The 26,263-nt window shown below is 50.4% G+C and overlaps 1 pseudogene; it reads right to left on the reverse strand.

Annotated features, from left to right (window-relative positions):
* Window positions 1-609: 609 nt before the first annotated feature.
* On the reverse strand, window positions 610-22,117 carry LOC149329594 (TNF receptor-associated factor 3-like; annotated as a pseudogene).
* Window positions 22,118-26,263: the final 4,146 nt, after the last annotated feature.

A 26,263-nucleotide genomic window follows, 5' to 3' on the forward strand; every position in this document is an offset into this window, starting at 1 on the left:
CACCAGGTCAGGAATGAATGAAGTGCACATATCCTAACCTACTTCTTTCTTCTTTATCCCTACAACTCAGGCGGCCACACGCGGCAACTGCAGTAGAGCACCCGCTCTTTGTTGTGCGAAAGGTAGAAAATGAAGTCAAAGTACAACCGGCTACTATGTTGCGTTTTCCAAGACAGGCGTTCTAATTCATGGCACGCCAGAGGCCAAAAGTAAAGAACACAAGAACATAATTTGAAGTTCCTTTGATTAGTAATTTCTCTTTTCCAGTTTGTCGCCTTAGTTCAAGGGCACGTTTTGAATCAGCGAGGCGATTTTTTTTTCCTACGGATTAACTGCATATATAACGCTTATTCAGTACCATTGCCGCAAAAGTAACGGCTTATTGACCCATTATTAAGCCGCAGGGGTCTTTTCCTGTTGTAGGTACTGTGCGGCTGTCACAAGCAGAGTATGGAAGTAGAGTTACGGAGAGTGGTAAACATGAAGCAATGAAGCTGTGGCATATCAAAATCATTCTAGACAAAGACTCTGTGCTCCAGATGGGTTTATCTGTGCTGTATACATTAAGCATTAGCAACAAAATGCATTAGTAGATGCCAGTAGAAAGAAATGGCGCCAGTCCAGCGTCTTCCGTAAGTGCAACTCATGGCTGCACTTCCCACATAAGCCGAAGCTTGTCCTCGAATACGTATCCATGGTCCCAGAGAGTGCGAAGGCTAAACGAAGGATCAGGAAAAAAATACTGATTTGTTGCTTGGTTTTGTAGGCTTTTCTACGAATTCCAAGTCAGGGTATGGCTCAACTTCAACGACCAGTTGCATTCTTTCCTTTGGGTGCATGACGGCCAGCCGTATCCTGTGCTGGAATGGCCACTCGACAGTGTCGTCTTTGTCACCCTTATGCAAATGGAGCATCATGTGCAGACTCACAGCTCCGCCCTCCTTTCTGAGGTTACTCCAGGTGACATGCAGTATCCACAAAGGTACACCTGGTCACTCTCGTAGTAAGAATGACCTTCTTCGAGCGCTTTTTCTTCTAGCGATTTGACTCCTTTGAGATAGAAGAACGCGTGTTCTGCTCGTGGTTCATCGCATCGAAGCAAGCTCTCAATGCGGCCCAGCGTCTTCTCGCCATTCTCTAGAGCTTCAACTTTAGTTTTCTGAATTGATTCCAGTATCCGTGAAGAGTTGTCAAAGCTTTCTCTCCTTGCGCTGAACAATTCATCTGTAAAGAGTTTTTTTAGTTTGTTTAGGCTCCTCAAGACACTATTACTCCGCCTTCTCAAAAGCTCTTTGTTCTGCTCGTTATCCTTCGTGGTTTTGCGCACCCCTGTTGTCAGACTGTCCTGAATTTGTTGCACTCCTTGCGTCAGTTCTCCTCTGAGCACTTCTTTAAAAGTGTTTATCCCATGCGACATTTCGTTCAATTTATCACCATGACATTTAACATCATTAATTAACTGCCCTAGATGCGCTGTTATTTCTCTCGCCTGCTCTTCTGTGATTCGTCTAAAAGCCGTTGAAAGCGTTGCATCTTCCGTGTCGCTGGGCTGATGGCCAGATTCTGGAGCAAGAGGCGTCGACGGTGCACCACACTCCGATCTCAGGTGTGAGCACACATCTCTGCAAAGAACCGAGGCCGAACACTTGGGGCACCGTGCAGAGTGGTGTCGACATTCCCGCTGGAAATGCTGGGGAAGCTGGGAAGCTGCCACCACTGCCTCGCAGCCGTTGCCTTCGTTCCAGCACTTGACCTGAAATTAATAAAACAAGGATGTGATGTAACAAATCCAGTCGGCTACAGTTCCCTGTAAGCATTGGCTTTGATCCTGTTTGCAGTCGACCGCTGTATTGGTGTCAGTTGTTCAACTTTCCAGGGGCAGTTACCGAATATCCCAGTGCGCTTGCGCATGCAAAACTGTTGGTGGAGCAACAGTCCTTTTTTTCTAACATTCCGAAGTCCTCAGTGTCATTGCGTCACATGTTCCACTTAAAAGCATATTCTGCTGAATTTATCGTCAGTAGCAGCGAGTCTTAGCGGGGGCTGCACTGCCGGTTCGGGAAATTGGCGCATTGCACAAGATAGCACGTATACACTAAACTTATGCTGAGAAATGACCAAAGTGTTAACACCATCCATAATTCCCTTATTAAGGCGAAAGCCTTTGATGGCTCATACTGTAGTCCGTTAACAAAGCGTGCCACACGCGTTTAACTCGGGAACTACAAAAGAAGAAAACCAATGGTTGTTTCAGATAAAGGAGGAAAAAAATGGTTGTGGCTTAGCTTGGTTAAGCCCGGTAATTGCGAAAGCAATATCCGTAGCTACGCCATGGTTCAGCTGGTAGTGTAGCTGGTGGTGGAGCTTGTGGTTAGACTTGTGGCGATGCATCGGTTATACAATCTAATCCAATCCAACCCAATTCAATATGCTAATATGGTAGCTACCGGCCTCGCTACGCGACGGGCTGAAAGTGCAACTAGTATTGCTTTCGCAATAAAATGAACCGAAACGCAAAGTTTTATGACAGCCGAGTAATTAGTTAATTAATTATTAGCAAAAATGTCAAAATTGCGTCGAAATAGCGTGGACGTCGCTATAACCACGGGAACGGTGGGACGTCACATCCACCGGAAGTCGTCACGGCATAGTGCGCTCGGCTTACGCTTCTCAATTGATACTGGGAATCCGAGCTGTAGTCACGTCCTATGAACAATACAAAGGTCGAGACTCGCCTAGCCGAAGCACCATAGCGCAACTTACAAATATCGTCCTCAAATTCAACTCATTCGAATTCAACAACTCTTATTATCTACAAAGGAGTCGTACAGCTATGGGCACACGAATGGCACCAAACTATGCTAACATATTCATGCATAGCACTGAATCCCATTTTCTTAATTCATATCCGATAAAACCGGCTTTACAAACGCTTCCTTGATGATATATTCATGATATCGACAGAAACAGAGGACCAACTCACCCAATTTATTACCTCCTTCAACAACGTACATCCAAACATTAGCATCACCCACACGTACCACGTACCCTGCCAATCAGATTAGCATTCTCGACGTCTTAATTCGAGTAGAGGAGGGTACCTTAATCACCAGTGCGTACAGAAAACCAACTGACCGACAGCAGTACCTTCATTTCAATAGCTGTCACCCACGCCACTGCAAAACTTCAATTCCATACTCCCAAGCCATCAGGTTCAAGCGATTCTGCACCCATTAGGAGGACTTTGTGCAAAATTCTAATGGTATGCGGGCGGTTCTGCAACATCAACGCTATCCGCCCTCTATTACTGATGACGCCTTTTGAAAGGCTGACAAAATAAATCGTAATGAACTCTTTAATGAGCCTGAGTCAGCAACCCCAAACGACCAGCGCTCCCATATCATCTTAACTTTCGCATGTAACCTACCGAACATCAACAAAATCTTAACAAAACGCTTCAACATCATCGAGCAAAGTGATGGGCTATCCAAAATTTTCCCAACAGTTCCGTGGGTTACGTCAAGGCGAACGCAAAATGTACAAAATTGGGTAGTCCGCTCTACTACCAGTAGACGAAAGCATGCAGCCTGCCTACCTTGCGGAAAGAATCGGTGTCAAGTTTGCAAGCACATGCAGATAACAACGCTAGCTCAAAGCACACATTCCGTCTTCAAACAGTCCATTCGTGGAAATTTGAATTGTGACACCAGCAACGTTGTGTACATGCTCGAGTGTGGCAGGTGTCAAATGCAATACATTGATCAAACCGAGAATTCATTCCGAATTAAATTTAATAACCATCGTGCTCACGCGAAATCCCTTCCTGACCTCGCTCTGTCGAAGCACCTTAGCCAAAATAAATTGCGAGTTCGACAAGCTGAGGGTTATGCTACAACAGAGCGGTTTTCACAGCTTCCGTGAGCGGGAACAACGGGATTCATACTTTATTTTTAAATTTATTACACTGCAGGCCGGGAAAACCCAGGCATCCTGTCCGCCCTTCAGAGACCAGAGATCTGATGAAATTCCGCCCCCACATCGCGGCGCCAACACCTCCCCCACCAAATACCATTAACATTATTTCCTCGAAGCAACAACCACCCTGCGTCGCCTCAGGTGACGCCGAATTACGTGCCTGCACATGCCAGCTTTCGCCTTTTTTTTCCCCCTGCTTTTCAGCTGAACCTGGCCACCACGGCTTTTTTCGTGTATATTTTTCTCCCCTGCCTTCAACCCCCTCCCCCTTTTTTACCTCCTCTGCCCCCTTTTTCTTGCTTCCCCCCTTTTAAACCAATGTGCAATACCTTCATACTCAGTCCTGACGAAGGCCAGCTTCTGGCCGAAACGCCGACCTAATAAATGTTAAAAAGATTGGTCCTCCGATCGGAACGTCGAATCAAATAAATGTTTCCTTTAACGAAGCGTATAATACTCTTTTAAGCAGTGATGCACTTCATGCTCTCGCAACCCATATTATGTATATAAGTATATACATGTGAGAGAAGCCAATAGGCACTGAAACCAAGGAACACAGGGGATATTTTTTATATTTATTTTGTGGCTTTGATCAATGGAGAATATTACTGAATATTTCGTCGCTTAATGATAACTGATTAAAAAAGCAGAAGAAATCTTTCTTTTCTTCTGATTTTATAATCAATTGTATTTAAGCGATAGCATACATTCAACAATATTCTCCGTTGATCAACACACCAAAAAATAAATAGAAAAAAATACCCACTGTTCTTTGGTTTCTGTGGCTATTGGCTTCACTCATATGTATACCGACCGCTCAGCCCGCCAGCCAGCAATGGCTGGTGGATTGGGTTTCACGTGAAGCACAAGCCCGTGGACTCCTGGATCAGTAGGGGACCACCCTGGAAGAATTTTTTTTTGTCGAATAAAAGTTGTTTCCATCCTTTCTTCTTCATGTTAATTGTTGCTATTGAGCTCCTCTGCAGACCAAATGGTCAAAGTACAAACTTGAACGCTGCGTCGCACATGCGCTCTTGGTAGCTTTTGCTCTACGAAAAGCGGAGGCTCTCTCGGATTGCACACAAGCTATTACGGCGGTCAGTGCCGCGTTTCTGCCGCAACGTTGTCAATGCCAACGCATGCAGCGCACGTCTGTCACTACGCCATGAAGCTTAAAGCCCGACTGAAGTGTCCACTGTCCCAGGGGCCAGTTACGCGCCTTTCCTTTGCTTTCGAAGCTCAGGGTCATTTGAAGGTGAAAACTAGCACCCGGCGATCGAAGCACGAGCTCCCGTAGTGAAGCTTTCGTTTCAATATAGCACCTGGTGAGCGCAGTTACTAGTGTACTCCGCTCAACATAACGCTACAATGCAAGTGAGGTACCACTGCAGTGGCCTAGTTGTGTGAGCATCCGCCTCGCATGTGGGAGGTGTGGGGTTCGGTCCCCAGTTCCGCCGCGTGCCCACCAGTGATACAATGGGTACAAGCTTGCCCCTGATCTGGTGTTGGGCTTACTTAGGGTGAAATCCCTGGGTAATGGGCCTTTGACCCCGCCTTGAGCAGAAGAAAATACCTCGTGCCATGGCGTTTCTTCGCGACAGATGCCCTTGAGCCATTAAAATCCATCATCATCATCTTCAATGCACGTGAGCGAGCTTCAAACACCCAACGCATAATCAAATAAAAAAACTACAGAGAAACCACGTTCTGATCGGAGCCAAAGTACGAATCTGTGCTACCTAGAAGACGACGGTGGGCAGGCAGTGCCGCGGGACGGAGCAGATGGAAGTTGATGAATACGACGCTCTCTAATGCACAGCGCGAGGGTGTGTTGCAGTTTAACACGAGGCTCATTGGCTGTGACAATAGCTTAGTTTGGTTACCTCTTGGTTAACAATTAGCCTTGTATAGGACTCCTTACAACACAGTCTTATGCCCCTAAGCAATACGTCTCCAATATTTGCATGTTCTAAGACCGGAAACAAGAAATCGTGACGAACATTATCAAAGGCCTTGGCAAGGTCAATCTGAATTAGAGCTACTTATCCGGTCTCATCTGATACTGTCTTCAATACTGAACGTGCAATATTAATATTGGTTTTGATGCTGTGGCCTCTGATACCGCAGACTAACCAAACCTATTCCATTAAAATTATCTGCTCCCCAAGGCTCCCCATTATCGCCTTTCTTGATTGCCCTATATCTTGAACCCCTTTGCCTCAGTGTTATTAACAGCGCAACTATCCGTGGTTTCTCCCTGGCGCAACGTGAAATTAAGATTTTAGCCTATGCAGATTGTAGAGGGCTAGCATGCGCCATGTGTGTTTATTCCCCCCTCCCCCCTCCTTTCTTCGCGGCTAAGGAAGGGGGGCTTCGTCGTTGAGCGGGCCCCAGGGAGATATGTGGATGCGCGCGGTCTCATTAGGAGCGCCCATCTTTCTGTCGCCTTTGGTGTCGCCGCTGCAGAACCCGGAGAGCCCCCGGCGGGGGGGGGGGGGGGGCTGCGAGGAGAGCGCATAGCGGGCAGCAGCCGGCAGCAAAGCGGGCTCACCCAAGCCTCCCATTGTCCCCTTTTGGGGAAGGACACGTGTTCCTCGCCGGGGCCGCTGTGTGCCAGTGCACAAAGAACCAAGAGCATAAAAAGGTCAAGCCGCCGTTTCATCTTACGCCGACAGCTCACCGCGGCTTCACAAACACCACTTGCGGCCCAATTAAGTTTCGGACGCTTCGTTCGGAGGTTCGACCGCTTTTCTTTTGAGAAGAGAACACTGCCGAACGAAGCGAGGCCCGGTGCGTCCGGATGAATGGGAGCTGTGGGCGGCGGTGCAGCTGGCTGGCGTCCGGGATAGCCCCGAGGCTCGACGACAACGCGGGCTCAAGAAACGGGCCGCGCGCAGAAGACGCCGCCGCACAGGACGAGCACTGCCACCTGCTTAATTGGGGACAGTGGCGGCCACTTGACTTATGTCGCCGCCCCGACCCCGGAGGACAACTGGTGGCTTCGGCAGTCCATTGTGATCCGACTCTTATCGGAAAGTGGATCTGCGCTCCCGGGCGATGTTTGCGACAGTCGCAGCTGGGTTGGGGCCGACAATTGCCCTAGTGCCGGGAAGCGTCAAGGTCACGGGGACTGGAGAGACAAACGTACCCGTGGCAGTGTTTTGACATGTTGTTCTTATGTGTTTTGCTTTTTCTTTCCATAGGGGAGAGAGTTTGTTTACTACGGTGGAAGTGTGGGGCGGGGCACGTAACCCGGGGGGCCAATCCGTATGTGTGTGAATTCTCGGAATGTACGGTGTTTTAAGGGAAAATGATGCCCTTTTTACAATATGTACATTTGGGAGAGAGTTATGTGCCTCAAGGAAGTTGGAGGCGGGCCACACGGCTAATAACCAATCGTGTTAAGAGTTTGACACGATTGGATGCTGACGAATGTGGGTCGGGCCCATGTGTCTTTAAAACTGGGTCCCGGAGCCGGAAAAGAGGTTCTGGGCTACGGAGATAGATGTAACGCATCTTCGGCTATGCCGAGTAGGGGCCTCCCCTAAATGTTAGCCAGTTCCATGTTATTGTTGTGCTCACTGCTCAACTTGTATATATATATGTAAACTATTGTATATAAAGCTTCAATTTATATTCCCTGCAAGTTCTCTGTTGTTTGCAGGTATCATCTCCTATAGACCTTCAGCCTTCAAGTAATAACAAGCCGTCTCCGACGGGGCACCCCTGGTGCAAGGGAAAGAAGAAGGAAAGAACCTATTCGCTTTTTGGTAGAAGAAGAAAGAGCGAAACTTTACTGGCGCAGTCGACAGGATCACAACCCCCTTGCATTTCTAACGCTCAGCACTCCACACGGGGCTAAGCTAACACGTTGGGCGCTGGCGCTGCAAAGGTACAACGTAGTGGTGCAGCACCGCAAAGGGAGCTCGCACAGCAATGCTGACGCATTATCTCGGCTACATAACTGTTGCTGGCATTCGGACGGCGGCGTACGGGCCGTGGCGGAGGACGGGGAGGAACCCCTGGTGTCATCCGCAGCAGTCATGTGAACGTGTGGTGAAAAGTGCGAACTCTGCCAGCGGCACAGTTCAGACATGAGAACACTGTGCCGCGGGCTGTGAAGGACACTGCATGCAGTCCGTGAAGCCGTAGCTTACATTGTTGGCACGCGCTTTGGTAAGCACGGCTTGAACGGCAATTCCTCGCTGGCATGGACAGCAAGTGCAGAGTGCCGTCTCTATTTGTCACGCGCCATGGGTGTACGCGACGTCGTTTGTTGGCCACGCGGGAGGGAAACGACCGACCGCAGCCGCAGGGGTAGCGCGTAACGCGGAAGCTGTAACCGAGTTGCGGGACTGCTGGCGTTGTAGTTAAGCCACTAGCCCTTTTGTTTGTGTGTTTTATTCATCTAAGCGTGCTGCAACCCTTAGATGAATTTTGAGGGGGGCGTGTAGAGGGCTAGCATGCGCCATGTGTGTTTATTCCCCCCTCCCCCCTCCTTTCTTCGCGGCTAAGGAAGGGGGGCTTCGTCGTTGAGCGGGCCCCAGGGAGATATGTGGATGCGCGCGGTCTCATTAGGAGCGCCCATCTTTCTGTCGCCTTTGGTGTCGCCGCTGCAGAACCCGGAGAGCCCCCGGCGGGGGAGGGGGGGGGGGGCTGCGAGGAGAGCACATAGCGGGCAGCAGCCGGCAGCAAAGCGGGCTCACCCAAGCCTCCCATTGTCCCCTTTTGGGGAAGGACGCATGTTCCTCGCCGGGGCCGCTGTGTGCCAGTGCACAAAGAACCAAGAGCATAAAAAGGTCAAGCCGCCGTTTCATCTTACGCCGACAGCTCACCGCGGCTTCACAAACACCACTTGCGGCCCAATTAAGTTTCGGACGCTTCGTTCGGAGGTTCGACCGCTTTTCTTTTGAGAAGAGAACACTGCCGAACGGAGCGAGGCCCGGTGCGTCCGGATGAATGGGAGCTGTGGGCGGCGGTGCAGCTGGCTGGCGTCCGGGATAGCCCCGAGGCTCGACGACAACGCGGGCTCAAGAAACGGGCCGCGCGCAGAAGACGCCGCCGCACAGGACGAGCACTGCCACCTGCTTAATTGGGGACAGTGGCGGCCACTTGACTTATGTCGCCGCCCCGACCCCGGAGGACAACTGGTGGCTTCGGCAGTCCATTGTGATCCGACTCTTATCGGAAAGTGGATCTGCGCTCCCGGGCGATGTTTGCGACAGTCGCAGCTGGGTTGGTGCCGACAATTGCCCTAGTGCCGGGAAGCGTCAAGGTCACGGGGACTGGAGAGACAAACGTACCCGTGGCAGTGTTTTGACATGTTGTTCTTATGTGTTTTGCTTTTTCTTTCCATAGGGGAGAGAGTTTGTTTACTACGGTGGAAGTGTGAAGCGGGGCACGTAACCCGGGGGGCCAATCCGTATGTGTGTGAATTCTCGGAATGTACGGTGTTTTAAGGGAAAATGATGCCCTTTTTACAATATGTACATTTGGGAGAGAGTTATGTGCCTCAAGGAAGTTGGAGGCGGGCCACACGGCTAATAACCAATCGTGTTAAGAGTTTGACACGATTGGATGCTGACGAATGCGGGTCGGGCCCATGTGTCTTTAAAACTGGGTCCCGGAGCCCGGAAAAGAGGTTCTGGGCTACGGAGATAGATGTAACGCATCTTCGGCTATGCCGAGTAGGGGCCTCCCCTAAATGTTAGCCAGTTCCATGTTATTGTTGTGCTCACTGCTCAACTTGTATATATATATGTAAACTATTGTATATAAAGCTTCAATTTATATTCCCTGCAAGTTCTCTGTTGTTTGCAGGTATCATATCCTATAGACCTTCAGCCTTCAAGTAATAACAAGCCGTCTCCGACGGGGCACCCCTGGTGCAAGGGAAAGAAGAAGAAAAGAACCTATTCGCCTTTTGGTAGAAGAAGAAAGAGCGAAACTTTACTGGCGCAGTCGACAGGATCACAACCCCCTTGCATTTCTAACGCTCAGCACTCCACACGGGGCTAAGCTAACACGTTGGGCGCTGGCGCTGCAAAGGTACAACGTAGTGGTGCAGCACCGCAAAGGGAGCTCGCACAGCAATGCTGACGCATTATCTCGGCTACATAACTGTTGCTGGCATTCGGACGGCGGCGTACGGGCCGTGGCGGAGGACGGGGAGGAACCCCTGGTGTCATCCGCAGCAGTCATGTGAACGTGTGGTGAAAAGTGCGAACTCTGCCAGCGGCACAGTTCAGACATGAGAACACTGTGCCGCGGGCTGTGAAGGACACTGCATGCAGTCCGTGAAGCCGTAGCTTACATTGTTGGCACGCGCTTTGGTAAGCACGGCTTGAACGGCAATTCCTCGCTGGCATGGACAGCAAGTGCAGAGTGCCGTCTCTATTTGTCACGCGCCATGGGTGTACGCGACGTCGTTTGTTGGCCACGCGGGAGGGAAACGACCGACCGCAGCCGCAGGGGTAGCGCGTAACGCGGAAGCTGTAACCGAGTTGCGGGACTGCTGGCGTTGTAGTTAAGCCACTAGCCCTTTTGTTTGTGTGTTTTATTCATCTAAGCGTGCTGCAACCCTTAGATGAATTTTGAGGGGGGCGTGTAGAGGGCTAGCATGCGCCATGTGTGTTTATTCCCCCCTCCCCCCTCCTTTCTTCGCGACTAAGGAAGGGGGGCTTCGTCGTTGAGCGGGCCCCAGGGAGATATGTGGATGCGCGCGGTCTCATTAGGAGCGCCCATCTTTCTGTCGCCTTTGGTGTCGCCGCTGCAGAACCCGGAGAGCCCCCGGCGGGGGAGGGGGGGGGGGGCTGCGAGGAGAGCACATAGCGGGCAGCAGCCGGCAGCAAAGCGGGCTCACCCAAGCCTCCCATTGTCCCCTTTTGGGGAAGGACGCATGTTCCTCGCCGGGGCCGCTGTGTGCCAGTGCACAAAGAACCAAGAGCATAAAAAGGTCAAGCCGCCGTTTCATCTTACGCCGACAGCTCACCGCGGCTTCACAAACACCACTTGCGGCCCAATTAAGTTTCGGACGCTTCGTTCGGAGGTTCGACCGCTTTTCTTTTGAGAAGAGAACACTGCCGAACGGAGCGAGGTCCGGTGCGTCCGGATGAATGGGAGCTGTGGGCGGCGGTGCAGCTGGCTGGCGTCCGGGATAGCCCCGAGGCTCGACGACAACGCGGGCTCAAGAAACGGGCCGCGCGCAGAAGACGCCGCCGCACAGGACGAGCACTGCCACCTGCTTAATTGGGGACAGTGGCGGCCACTTGACTTATGTCGCCGCCCCGACCCCGGAGGACAACTGGTGGCTTCGGCAGTCCATTGTGATCCGACTCTTATCGGAAAGTGGATCTGCGCTCCCGGGCGATGTTTGCGACAGTCGCAGCTGGGTTGGTGCCGACAATTGCCCTAGTGCCGGGAAGCGTCAAGGTCACGGGGACTGGAGAGACAAACGTACCCGTGGCAGTGTTTTGACATGTTGTTCTTATGTGTTTTGCTTTTTCTTTCCATAGGGGAGAGAGTTTGTTTACTACGGTGGAAGTGTGAAGCGGGGCACGTAACCCGGGGGGCCAATCCGTATGTGTGTGAATTCTCGGAATGTACGGTGTTTTAAGGGAAAATGATGCCCTTTTTACAATATGTACATTTGGGAGAGAGTTATGTGCCTCAAGGAAGTTGGAGGCGGGCCACACGGCTAATAACCAATCGTGTTAAGAGTTTGACACGATTGGATGCTGACGAATGCGGGTCGGGCCCATGTGTCTTTAAAACTGGGTCCCGGAGCCCGGAAAAGAGGTTCTGGGCTACGGAGATAGATGTAACGCATCTTCGGCTATGCCGAGTAGGGGCCTCCCCTAAATGTTAGCCAGTTCCATGTTATTGTTGTGCTCACTGCTCAACTTGTATATATATATGTAAACTATTGTATATAAAGCTTCAATTTATATTCCCTGCAAGTTCTCTGTTGTTTGCAGGTATCATCTCCTATAGACCTTCAGCCTTCAAGTAATAACAAGCCGTCTCCGACGGGGCACCCCTGGTGCAAGGGAAAGAAGAAGAAAAGAACCTATTCGCCTTTTGGTTGAAGAAGAAAGAGCGAAACTTTACTGGCGCAGTCGACAGGATCACAACCCCCTTGCATTTCTAACGCTCAGCACTCCACACGGGGCTAAGCTAACACGTTGGGCGCTGGCGCTGCAAAGGTACAACGTAGTGGTGCAGCACCGCAAAGGGAGCTCGCACAGCAATGCTGACGCATTATCTCGGCTACATAACTGTTGCTGGCATTCGGACGGCGGCGTACGGGCCGTGGCGGAGGACGGGGAGGAACCCCTGGTGTCATCCGCAGCAGTCATGTGAACGTGTGGTGAAAAGTGCGAACTCTGCCAGCGGCACAGTTCAGACATGAGAACACTGTGCCGCGGGCTGTGAAGGACACTGCATGCAGTCCGTGAAGCCGTAGCTTACATTGTTGGCACGCGCTTTGGTAAGCACGGCTTGAACGGCAATTCCTCGCTGGCATGGACAGCAAGTGCAGAGTGCCGTCTCTATTTGTCACGCGTCATGTGTGTACGCGACGTCGTTTGTTGGCCACGCGGGAGGGAAACGACCGACCGCAGCCGCAGAGGTAGCGCGTAACGCGGAAGCTGTAACCGAGTTGCGGGACTGCTGGCGTTGTAGTTAAGCCACTAGCCCTTTTGTTTGTGTGTTTTATTCATCTAAGCGTGCTGCAACCCTTAGATGAATTTTGAGGGGGGCGTGTAGAGGGCTAGCATGCGCCATGTGTGTTTATTCCCCCCTCCCCCCTCCTTTCTTCGCGGCTAAGGAAGGGGGGCTTCGTCGTTGAGCGGGCCCCAGGGAGATATGTGGATGCGCGCGGTCTCATTAGGAGCGCCCATCTTTCTGTCGCCTTTGGTGTCGCCGCTGCAGAACCCGGAGAGCCCCCGGCGGGGGAGGGGGGGGGGGCTGCGAGGAGAGCACATAGCGGGCAGCAGCCGGCAGCAAAGCGGGCTCACCCAAGCCTCCCATTGTCCCCTTTTGGGGAAGGACGCGTGTTCCTCGCCGGGGCCGCTGTGTGCCAGTGGACAAAGAACCAAGAGCATAAAAAGGTCAAGCCGCCGTTTCATCTTACGCCGACAGCTCACCGCGGCTTCACAAACACCACTTGCGGCCCAATTAAGTTTCGGACGCTTCGTTCGGAGGTTCGACCGCTTTTCTTTTGAGAAGAGAACACTGCCGAACGAAGCGAGGTCCGGTGCGTCCGGATGAATGGGAGCTGTGGGCGGCGGTGCAGCTGGCTGGCGTCCGGGATAGCCCCGAGGCTCGACGACAACGCGGGCTCAAGAAACGGGCCGCGCGCAGAAGACGCCGCCGCACAGGACGAGCACTGCCACCTGTTTAATCGGGGACAGTGGCGGCCGCTTGACTTATGTCGCCGCCCCGACCCCGGAGGACAACTGGTGGCTTCGGCAGTCCATTGTTATCCGACTCTTATCGGAAAGTGGATCTGCGCTCCCGGGCGATGTTTGCGACAGTCGCAGCTGGGTTGGAGCCGACAATTGCCCTAGTGCCGGGAAGCGTCAAGGTCACGGGGACTGGAGAGACAAACGTACCCGTGGCAGTGTTTTGACATGTTGTTCTTATGTGTTTTGCTTTTTCTTTCCATAGGGGAGAGAGTTTGTTTACTACGGTGGAAGTGTGGGGCGGGGCACGTAACCCGGGGGGCCAATCCGTATGTGTGTGAATTCTCGGAATGTACGGTGTTTTAAGGGAAAATGATGCCCTTTTTACAATATGTACATTTGGGAGAGAGTTATGTGCCTCAAGGAAGTTGGAGGGCGGGCCACACGGCTAATAACCAATCGTGTTAAGAGTTTGACACGATTGGATGCTGACGAATGTGGGTCGGGCCCATGTGTCTTTAAAACTGGGTCCCGGAGCCCGGAAAAGAGGTTTTGGGCTACGGAGATAGATGTAACGCATCTTCGGCTATGCCGAGTAGGGGCCTCCCCTAAATGTTAGCCAGTTCCATGTTATTGTTGTGCTCACTGCTCAACTTGTATATATATATATGTAAACTATTGTATATAAAGCTTCAATTTATATTCCCTGCAAGTTCTCTGTTGTTTGCAAGTATCATCTCCTATAGACCTTCAGCCTTCAAGTAACAAGCCGTCTCCGACGGGGCACCCCTGGTGCAAGGGAAAGAAGAAGAAAAGAACCTATTCGCTTTTTGGTAGGAGAAGAAAGAGCGAAACTTTACTCAGATGATGTCGCTCTCCTTTCTTATGACAAAACGAGTGTGCTGGAGGCATTACATTTGACTGAACAGTTTTGCGAGGAATGAGGTACGGTTCTTAATTTAGATAAATCCAAGGGGTTTTGGTTGGGCCATTTGGGGTACAGCGCCAAGTTATTATGGTGGAATAAGCTGGGACTGCGGGACCCTTCGCTACCTAGGGGCTCCTCGCAACCAAATTTCGCGACAGTGGAGCTATACTGGACTTCACAGACAATCTCTATGAGGCGACAAACCGAGGCTTGGTTGGGTAGGAAACTGTAAGTGTTTTCTGTGGCTGAAGTCTGCAAATTTTTTTAATTGCAAAACTTGCCTATGTGCTGCAGGTTCTCCACTGTGCGAGGAAGAAGGTGCAGGTGATGCGCAGCATATTTGCTGCCTTTGTATGGCGTTTCCACCGGGAACCCATGCGTCGCGATAACCTATTTCTTTCTCTAGAGTCTGGTGGAATAGGCCTTGTTCACTTATTTGTGCATCAGCTTTTGTCGTGTTTTTTATGCGAAGCATGTTACTAGAGCTACACTACAGCCCGTCGAGCGCGGCGGTGGAGCTACCATCGTGACCACGTGACACCACGTGACCACGTGACAACATGACGTCACAGCAGAGGAGAGTTGGGCTGCCGGCTCGCGCGGTCGGCCGCGGCGGTGGAGGCTCCACATCAGAGGCGCTGCCTGCTGCTGCTGGGGGTACATCAATACAGTCTATAGGGAATGGTGGCGGTGGTGGAATAACTAAGGGTGTTTCCAACGTTCTCTCCATGGGTGTCAAGAATGCTGTTGTAGCCGGTGCTGGGGCAGCGGTTGTACACTCTGCATATAATTCACCTATGATCCCGTATATAGCTGCCACGGCAACCCTTGCTACACTTCTAGTGGTTGTATTAAAATGACCAAGTATTGAACCAAGGAAAGCCATGTATTGCCAAGCCTAGCCATCAATATGCTTCGCATCTGACTAGGCTTAAACTTAGCTAAGCCTCAGCCATTTTTTTATTTTTCAAATCGGCAAACCACCCTTTTTTAGTAGCTGTGCTTATTAGGCATCTCAGTGCTCATTTGCCTTTCCTCTTCGCAGCGACTAGACACACTCGTGAGGGACCTTTATGGGGATTCCTTAAGAAAGTGTCTGACACCTTCAGTTTTCTCACTGTGGGCTTTTTCAACTACCTGTATAGCTTCTCCAGAAGGCAGAGGACTCAGACACTTACAGAGAATTTGTTTCCTGTACCGTTGTATCGGCAACTTTTTCTGGAGTTCCCTGACGCCAGTATTTTAAAACGTGTTAGGCGAATGTGCATTTCTTCTGATGAAAAAACATTCTTCTTTAAACTGCACACATCTACGCTGTCTGTGAAGGCATGGCGTCATGCTAAGCAGATGCTTGCGCCATGGACGGTGAATTGCCGCCTGTGCAGTATACCAGAGACAATTGACTATTGTTTTGATCTGTGCATGTTTGGTTCTTCTGGCACATATTACAACGAACAATTAAGAGGCACATTGAGATCACACCGTACAATATCATTTTTTTCCCCTGTGGAGAAAAACTGTATTGTGCCATGTGATCTTTTTATGTTGCTGGGACTCTTTAGTCTATCGAAGAGCAGCATGATGGACCGCCACGACGAATCACCACGGTCGTCGAAATCTGTGTTTCGTAAAGAATGCGGTTTGGTGCGGGGAGTATATATGCTGCCCTGCAAGAGCCGTCTACTTGGCTTACCTATCTGGATGCATGTGTGTGCCTCCCAGACTTTTGATGTTTTGTAAGGTGGGGACATGCAGGGGTATTTTGGCCTGGTGTTTTGTGGCGTAAGGATGCTTAGATTTTGCCTTTAGGCGCTATTTCCATGCAATAAAGAAAAAAAATGTGATGATAGCCCAGTGGTCTCGCTGAGCGGCCCTTAAAGGAGATCTGCCTCCGCAGGCGCGGATTCGACTCCCAATCACAGATACTGATTCAGTTTTTTTTTCTCATTGTTTGACTTCTAACTCAGCTGAAGGACAAATTTGCTCGGTCCGGGATTGAAGCCCGAGGTCCCATAGTGAAGCTTCCGCTTCGAAACCTAAAGCTTCAGTCGTCTATAGTTTCTTCTGCTAACCACGTCCCTCTCGTCGAAGCACCTCCTCTGCGGGGCACTTCCTGCGCTCCACGTCCTCTTCCTGGAATTCGCAGCCGTCAAGCGGGCAGATGTGTAAGCCGTCCTGGGCGCACTGCTCGTAGCAAGCCTTGCATAACACGTGCATGCATGGAAGGATTACCGTACTCCTGACCACCAGACCACAGGCGCCGCATACCCTGTGCTGAGGAATAGGCTTCACGAAGAGCAGCGGCCTCCAGTCAAGTTCTGGGGAAAACCCGACCAGGGGCGCTATGCTGGAATGCCCGAGTTTGCTGAAACTCGGAATCTTCCCGAGCTCTGGCGACGCCCTCAGATGAGTGAACTAATGGTAGCAAGACAACATCCCACCCTCGTCACGCCTCCAGTTTCATTGGGTTATCTGGATATATTCCGTGCTTTATCATCACATCGGCGCCACCTCATCGGCTTCTTGGGCGGTCTACAAAGAACGGGTCACGTGAGCCAACCGCCGGTGCACTTTTCATTTGTCTGTCGCTCCACCAAGTGCATTGCGTGTGCAATTAGACAAACGAGGTTTGTTGAATTTTATAATGCACTTAGTACACCTTTATAAGCATTTTATAGTGTGCAAGATTTGGATTTAAAGCGGTTTAGAGTGATTCATGCGATATTAAATTTTGCTTTGTACCGCGAGGGAACGCTACCAACGCTACATCATGTGCAACGCTGTGAAGGCTATGGAAGTAGTCCGCAAAGAAAAATAAAGAGAGGTGTATCCCTCCACGCTGTTTTGTGGCCGTGTGGTCTAACGCGTCGCTCCGGAGGGTCGACAGGCAATGGGAGTGCGTGGGTTCAAATTCCGCATGGTTAAACTTTTTTTTCCCACATTTTTTTTTCATCGCAAGTTGAATTTCGCGTGACTTGAATAAGAAAACTCGTTTTGTTCAGAATCGCTTGAATATTATTCCGTGTTCTGAAATGAACAGCATGCATCTGTTCATTTGATGCATACCGCATACACCATACACCATGCATACACCACCTCGATATGGTCTGTTTTCCCGTGTTAAGTGTTAAATTTTGAACATAGTATTGATTCCCACAGTGACAAAAAATAGTACTGCCTCAAAAGTCAGCTTGGCTTGATTTCCCTGCTCTCCTAGAAGAGCAGAAGCTGCTCAGGCAGGATTTTCATGCAGCCAGGTACAAAGAGTTCCAAGCTCTGGGAGCGTCAAGTAAGAATGCAGAAAAAGTTGTACAACGCTAAGAAAAAATATTTCGAAAGAGCCAACAATAAATCAGACAGGACAATAAAGAATGCTGACCCCGCAGTGTTTGCGAGAAATGGTTTATTCCGGAAACAGCCAGTGGCATGGATCACAGTGCATACAAATTAAAGGACACGTGCAGTGGATGTACACCAACACACAATCAGTCAAGTGCTCCAAAACTGAAAAAAAAATGTGGAGCCATCGAACAACACTATTTGATAAAACGAAAACCTGACCAATGTACTAACAAAGACGTGACTCGAAACAAATTCACACTCAACTGAGCAAGAGCCAGCTTGAAATCATTCACACCTCCGAAAAATTAAGGACAAAACATACAGTACTGGCTACCTCAACACTGGCACTGCATAACATGTCAAAACGACTAGAGATTGACAGTAATGCAAGCCAACACCAACCCAGGAATCCCTTTTCATGACATGAAGATCAGACACCCATACATACCCTTCCCAACCCTCACACACAAAATGAGGCCAATGCCTAGGGGTTTGTGAATGTTAGAACTTTTTGGACAGCATAATTGAATAAATTTCTGTTCAGTTAGTCGAACGAATCAAACAGTACATGTTCAAAATTATTTTAAATGAATCCAGTTTGCTCTCAAACTTTTAGATACTTTCTGAATAATTGACACAACGCTTCATTAAGCTCCACCGTATTTTTCTGCAGTTAATCTTCCAAAAACTGCACACATTGACGACGTGTACCAGTATACGTATTCTAATTGTAAAAGTACTATTTGCCCTCCCTTAAAATTCAACTTCTATACAGACACTATTAACACGACCACCTCACCACCTACACTACAAGTTACTGCCCGATACACTTTGATGCAACGAATTGCAATGATGCAATGATTTGATGGAAATGTTACAATTTCCTCGGTAGACTGATCAACACACACACCCACATGCACACATATTTCACATTTCCACCCACACACGCACAAAGGTGATCATAGCAAAGCGATGAGTCCTCTCTCTTTCCTCGGTAGCATGTGTATTACACATCAATTCGAAGTCAGACAAGTTCCTCGAGGCCACTCAAATCTTCATCACTGGAATCGGTGCTCGACTCATTAGAGGAGGAGTTGAACGAGTCAGAAATGCTGAAGACAACCGGTTCAATTTCAGCGTCAACAATCATATCGCGTTGCCATGCTTCAGCCTCAACTTGCTCCACATGAACACAACAGTTTTGCCAGTTTTCCTGGCTTACAGACGCCAGTGCTTCCGGCAGGAGCTTTTCCACTTCAGCCAAAGTGAAACATTTATTGCGACTTGCGATTATGAATATTGCATAAGAATGCAATCTGCCAAGTGACACAAATGATACCGTTTAAAAACCCATTAAAATGCATGCAAGAAATAGCTGGAAAAATCCATGCACCTATTACGTGCACAAACATGAGGTAAAACAAAAAATTATCTACACTGTGTGTAAAACTGCTCAGTTACTGATAAACGGAAGCGGTTTTTGAGGTTTAATGCCCCAAAGTAACTCAAGCGATCAGGCATGCCATGGTGAAGGGCTGCCAACGACTTCAACCATATGGAGTTCCTTAACATCCACTGACACTTCACAGTACACGGACCACAAGCACGAATAAATGGGAGAACATTCCATTAACCGTGACATGCATGAAAGCAAAAACAGAGCATTCTTACAACCATTGTGTTCAATACATAATGTGCCTTCCTCGTGAAATAGTAGGCCTTCACCACGTCACGGCTGGACTTCGAAGGGGCGTTTTCGCCAATGTAGTACCCGCCGCGGTGGCTCAGTGGTTACGGCGCTCGGCCGCTGACCCTAAAGACGCGGGTTCGATCCCGGCCGCGGCGGCTAAATTTCGATGGAGGCGAAATTCTAGAGGCGCGTGTACTGTGCGATGTCAGTGCACGTTAAAGAACCCCAGGTGGTCGAAATTTCCGGAGCCCTTCACTACGGCGTCCCTCATAGCCTGAGTTGCTTCGGGACGTTAAACCCTAACAAACCAAATCTTTTCGCCAATGTAGGTCCCGTCGACGCATCCCACGACGTCTGTGATGCCGCCGCGCAGAAGGAAACGCTCCTTAACATACGCACGCTCGGCCGCAGTCGTGGGGAAAGCGAGCCACCGCTTCTGCACAGCCGCGTCGATAAGCGCGTCGGAGACGTCCCTCACACAGCGGCTCACAGTGCTTTGGTGGCGTCCAATAAAGCGGTCGGCGCCGACGCTCCCCTGGAAGCTCCCGGTCGCGAACAACCGGAGGGCGCAGAGGACTTGCTCTTCGACCGAAAGCGAATGAGGCCCGGTACGCACTCTCTGCAGGCGTGGGTCGTCGCCTAACTATTTACACAACCATCGTACCGGTGTTTTGGAGAGGCGAAAATGTCGCTGGAATTCGTCGTCGGCCATGGCAGTAAACGGGTCCAGCCGGCCGTACTGACATTTGCCGTCAGAGAAAGCGATGACCCAGGCTGCTGCTGCCTCCATGACAGTCCTGAGATGAATTCGGGGCACTTCATCGTTCACGAGTTTAGCTCCGAGTTCACCTGTCAATCAAAACCATTGGTCACGCCCCCGGCGTGCCGTACATAAATTATAGGCGTACGCGCTATGGGTGGGCCACTCCCATCATTCCTGCCGGCTACAGATATGCTGCGCGGCTGTGCTGATTGCTGACAGACATCGACGATATTGACCATCGACAAATAACAGGCAAAACAGACGTCATCGCTGATTAATCTAAGCACCTCTGCGAAGGACACGCAACGTGGCGACAGCCGCCGATTTCTTCGCTCGCATACCAAGATTGCACAACACTATAGCCTGTTGCAACCACGTAAGACATAGCACAACGCTGACGGCGCGCCACACCTGCTTGCAAGGCGTCAAACACGGAGCACGACGACGAAACGGTGCTTGGAGCACGTCCTACTGCAACAACATCGCATCACAGGTGTTTGGCTTGGCCGTCCTTTCATCGGTGATAAAGCTCAGCATCAACGTGTTAAACACATCCGGGATCGACAAACGGTCGCTGCTCTAGACCCAGTGCAATAAAGAGTTTGTAATTTCCAGCACGCAAGCACTCACAACCGTAACACCTTTCTCTGTTATAAGTCCGCTTCCATTATTACAAACAGGATCCTTCATCTGCCCGAACAATATTATTGCGATGTCACTGCGGTATACAACGGCGATCGACGTTAGTGACAAAACCAGTCCGCAAAACCTTTAAGTGCGCGACGTAAACAAATACTACGCAGATACGCGCGCCACCACCTTCACAGCTTTTATTCAGCGTCTGATGACATATATGAGTTGTGTCGCTGGGTAGCACGCTCTTCGCATCCGCAGCGCACTAAAGAGGCGTCACACACAACAGGCATACGTAATGAATCATTGAATACAGGCAAGCAGCAATTTTTTTCTCACGCCGCATCACAGCCGCTCGCACGGCCAATTTCTACCGCTGAGATTCGCCAAGAGCGTACTAAAAGCAATGGTTGGCCATAGCGGGGTGCGGCAGCGGCCGTAGCAGCGGAGAACTCCACCTGAGGTCGCTGCAGAGAGCAGCAGTGACGCGGGGGGTGCAGTGCTTGTTCAGTTTTTGCTGTTGTGTATTATGCAAGCCAGAAGATGCATGACTGTTATATTTTGATATACGACACAATAAAATATATTATCGCTTTGGCCGAAAAATAAGACAGATTCAGCGTGTAGTAGTTGCCCAGTCTTTCCAGTCGAAGGCAGCGCCTACCGGTGGCGTGTCAGCGCAGGAGCTCTCGTTTTCGGCACGGTGGGCTGCCGCTCTATTTTCTATGCAAGCCACGCTGCAAGCAATGGTCTCACTATCGCCACTAGCGGCAGAAAGTGTAAAATCTTTGTTAATTTCCTAAAGCTATGCTTTTCAATAACGCTTTATTGGATTCAAATTTTAAAATAAATTTGGAAATGAACAAAATGTTCGCAATTTATCTGTGGCCTTTTAACGTATTCGAGAGAACAGAAAGGGTTGATACAAGAGTGCACCTAGTGCGCACTGTTCGTCTTCGGAAATGGAGAGACAGATAGAGCCTGAAAGAGAACACACGCCTTTAACGCGCCCGAAAAGGCGTGTCAAACAGCTAGCGGCGAGTGTGCAGATAGATAGCAGAGAAGTCACGGTTTCGCGATTGCCGACATGGCGCTGATAACTTCAGGTAGCGCTGCGGCCTGGTATTGCGCAGCGTATTGTGTTTGAAGTGTGAAGCAGGCGCGCAGGGTGCGCTTGTATCGCCTTTACGTGGCTTTATCTCTACATTTTATTGTCCGCTGCCTGCGCACGTTCCGCGCTATCTTCGTTCACTGACTGCCGTCATCGCAAACTCGGATGAAACTCGGGCCTTCCGGCATAGCGCCCCAGCTTGTATTGCACGCTTTCAGGAGGCATACCGTTCAACACGTCCGTTGGCTGAACTGGGAAAGAACTGCCTCATGCGCCTCGCCAAAGTACGCTCTTATCTCGGTTTCCAACCGTGTCTCTTAGTGCAATCGTAGACTGTGGCCCCGGCTATCTCTTGGCGATAACACGGTGCAGCACGTGTTGCGCCTGCCGGTCCCAAGAATCATAGATAAAGGCCGATTCACACGACGGTCTATTCGCCCGCGGCCCGCGCACTACGTGTTCATGCGTCACCACATTGAGAGGCGCACTGACCAGGCCGCGGGCCGACAGCGCGCCTCTCAATGTGATGACGCATGAACACGTTGTGCGCGGGAGAACGGACCGTCGTGTGATTCGGCCTAATAGGCTTCACTCTGGTCTCTAGCAGGACCGCCTTTGCCGATATATTTCCAATACTGGTCCCATTACCTCTGCTGCTTGGGCAGCAATCACCTCCGTTCTGTCCTTTTGGATTGCTTCGTTTTCAGGACTGGCACGTTTCTGAAATCCTATTTTCAAACATCTACAATATGATTTTTCGGAGGAGAATAAAATGCAGTGCCACTTGCGTTTGTATTTCCTCCACAATTTTTTTGTGGTTAAAATTATATCGATAGTTCCTGAAGATGGGCGAATATTGGCAAAACAAACGTGCTCGATCTTGAAGTCGTGCACTGAAAATAATTTAAAACTGGTTTTTATGGAAAGGAAATAAGGAAATGGCGCAGTATCTCTCTCACATCTCGGTGGACACCTGAACCGCGCCGTAGGAGAAAGAATAAATTAGGGATCAAGATTAATTCATAGGTTTGGTTTGGTATATTTGGGTTTAACGTCCCAAAGTTACTCAGGCTATGGGAGACACTCCAGTGAAGGGCTCCGGAAATTTCGACCACCTGGGGTTCTTTAAAGTGCACTGACATCGCACAGAACACGAGCCTCTAGAATTTCACCTGCATCGAAATTCGACCGCCACGGCCGGGATCGAACCCGCGTCTTTCGGGTTAGCAGCCTGAGCCACCGCGGCCGAGGATATTTAAGATCCCTGTTTTTATTGCGGCAACCGACTGATCGTTATTATTGTTTGGTCCTCCACTTTCGAAACGTTTTAACCGTGCGTGATCACACGGCTTATGTCGCTTTCACATTGACCATATTCTCTTTTTTGTAGCGAGAGCTACATTGACCGTACTCTCGCTGTTTCGCAGTGGCCGGCGGGAACACCGCGAGCTGAGCCGTTGCCTAGCAACTGCCGCAGCTGGTAACTAAAACCCCTTGATAAAAGAAAGTGGCCACACTCTCCTCCACGCGGCGCTTTCCTCCTCGTTTCTCCTCGCCCGCCGGCTCCCAGCGCTGCACACGGCACGCTTTTTCGTCCAGGCGCCCGTAGCCAATCCGCAGCATCGGAAGCTTGCGCGTTTTGAGGGCGGCCGCCTTGAGTTACCAGATCTTCATAGATGCCAGCAAAAGCATTGGTAGTGCTGGAAGTTACTTTGTGGGTATTTTGGTTTTTGTTTGTGCCCCTCTGAAAAGCATGTTCTTCGGCGAAACACATTTTTGCATCGATTTGAAGCTTCATAGTGCCATGAAATGAGATGTTGAAGCGCGCGACTGGTAATTAGTGAATGGTGATTTCGCAAATGTATTAGAGAATAAAGGCGGCCAGAACGGCAAAAGTGCACTCAATTTAACTGACATTGTTAGTACTTCATTTGGATACATCAAAGCTTTGAGTAAAATCAATGAATAAAATGCTCAAACTCAAGCCACTGCTTCCTCCGCAAGCCATCGTGCTTTCCTTGCGGGATCATGAATACGGCGAAACCATCCTCACGTCTATTTCTGCAGTTAAGTGCACAGCAACCCGGCATACTGCGAGCGCGCAGCACAGGAAACTGTTGCCAAGGGGCTTTGCAGAAAACGAAGCGTGCTCCGTCCGCTGCGTCCAGACAAGACGAAGGATGCCGCGAACGGGTAACAAAATTGCAAGCACAGTCACAACCAGCGCGCGCTTCCGTGGGCACGGCAGGAATCGGCGTGAAGCGAAACCAGGCAGGACAAAAAATGACGCGCACGGAAAACAAAATGACATGCAAAATCACAACCGGCGCGCGTTTACAAGGGCAACGGCAAGGAGACCAATCGGCGTGTAGCAAAACCCGGCTGGACGAAAAATGGCGCGCCCTGCAAACAAAATACTAAGCAAAAACACCAACCGCCCGCGTTTCCATGGGCAACGCCAGGGAGACCAATCGGCGTGAAGCGAAACCTGGCTTCCAACCAACGCCCGCGGCCCGGCAGCGCAGAGGCGAGGAGGTCGCGAGGAGGTCGCGCGGCGGCGGCAAAGTTTTAAGGTTTGCGGTACTTTATAGACCAGATTTTTTTACCCTCGCACGCAGGCTGCGGACGCGCGCCTACTCTCGACGCCAGTCGCCATCTGTCGGCGCGCGCGGCCCGAGGGACTGCGGGTCGCGCCGGCGCCGCGCATAGAACGCATGTTTACGTGTTCGCTTCTGCCGTTTTGTGCTCCATCAGCTAACGTATGAGGGTGTGTGCTGTGTGTCACTACTCACATTTGCCCTCTTCCAGACAGTGCTGCGGTTATCTTGTGCGCAGTTACTCGTTAACGTGACATCCGAGGGTAGTCGACCAGGTAGTGTACGGACTGGAAACCGGCACTTCGAAGCAGATTTCTGCGCTGTCGTGTCGTTTGTTGTCGCCTTTTACGTGCGATATCATCTATGATAATATTATGCATCAGAATGTATCTATTGACTTGATTCAGTGGAGTAGTAACTGGATAGGCGAGCTGCAGACCGAAGGTTGTCCCGACGCAGCGCGTGTTTTCGATCACCAGTACGTGTTCAGCATCCTTGCGCTGAGCTTGCTCTTGTTCCCATTAAGAACATTTCATGCACAGGATTGTAAGCACGACCGCTACCGATTTCAGCTGCTTTTTCCGCACGCATGTCAGAGGTATCTGGGGGGTACAGGTTTATCTATAGTATCTTTCTGCTGTTGGTATCTACCTTAGCTTGGTTTGGTTTTTTAAGGTTTTACGTCCCAAAGCGACTCAGGCTACGAGGGACGCCGTAGTGAAGGGTTCCGGAAATTTCGACCACCTGGGGTTCTTTAACGTGCACTGACATCGCACAGTACACGGGCCTCTAGAATTTCGCCTCCTTCGAAATTCAGCCGCCGCGGCCGGGATCGAACCCGCGTCTTTTGGGCCAGAGCAGAGAGCCGTAACAACTGAGCCACCGCAGCGGTGCGGTATCTACATTATTCATAGGAAAATATGCGCGATTTCATTACATTTTCCACACTTAGGCAAACGCCTACGCAACGCTCTCACACGCGGCGATAGCTCCTGAATAAAATAACGCGACTTCGGACCTCAGAATTAGTGAAAGCTGGATTAGCTGCTGATATCTATTCAAGCTTTTATAAATTAAGCGGAAGTACGTTTTTATGCACCAGGTTGCATAAACCATGACAAAATTTGTTTTCTGTTGGCGCTGCGACTCAGTTGAGCTCACAGCGGTAATTTGTTGATAAACTGGCGCGGCGACAAGAAAGCCGTTTGTGGAAGGGGGGGGGGGGGGGGCTTTATGGCCGGCAGGAAGGAATAAGAGTGCATGGGAATTGGAACTGCATACTAACCGCACACCTAATTCTTGATATTGATAAAAAGTTTCTTTGCGGTGGAGCACCAAGACGGAATTCGATTAAGCACGAGCGCGTTCTAAGCGCCGGCACAATTAACCTGAATGTCAAACTAAATGTCACTAAAACGCGTCAATGTTATCGCTTTGATAACGTAAATACTTCCTGCAACACAGCCACGCAGCGGAAGTATGCTCGACAATGTTTTTTTAGCGCCCGAAGCGCGGCTATATGCAGGCGCGGCCGCGGAACTGCCGCAGCCCCGCAGTCCCCAAAGAAACGCCCGCACCGCGGCGCGCCAGTCGGTGCAAAATGGCCGCGCCCAGGAGAGGCTCAAAAATCTAGTCTATAGACCAGATTTTTGAGCCTCTCCTGGGCGCGGCCATTTTGCACCGACTGGCGCGCCGCGGTGCGGGCGTTTCTTTGGGGACTGCGGGGCTGCGGCAGTTCCGCGGCCGCGCCTGCATATAGCCGCGCTTCGGGCGCTAAAAAAACATTGTCGAGCATACTTCCGCTGCGTGGCTGTGTTGCA

The sequence above is a fragment of the Amblyomma mixtum genome, chromosome 9 (assembly GCF_055824585.1).
Source record: "Amblyomma mixtum isolate Tamu chromosome 9, ASM5582458v1, whole genome shotgun sequence".
NCBI classification, from domain to species: Eukaryota; Metazoa; Arthropoda; class Arachnida; order Ixodida; family Ixodidae; genus Amblyomma; species Amblyomma mixtum.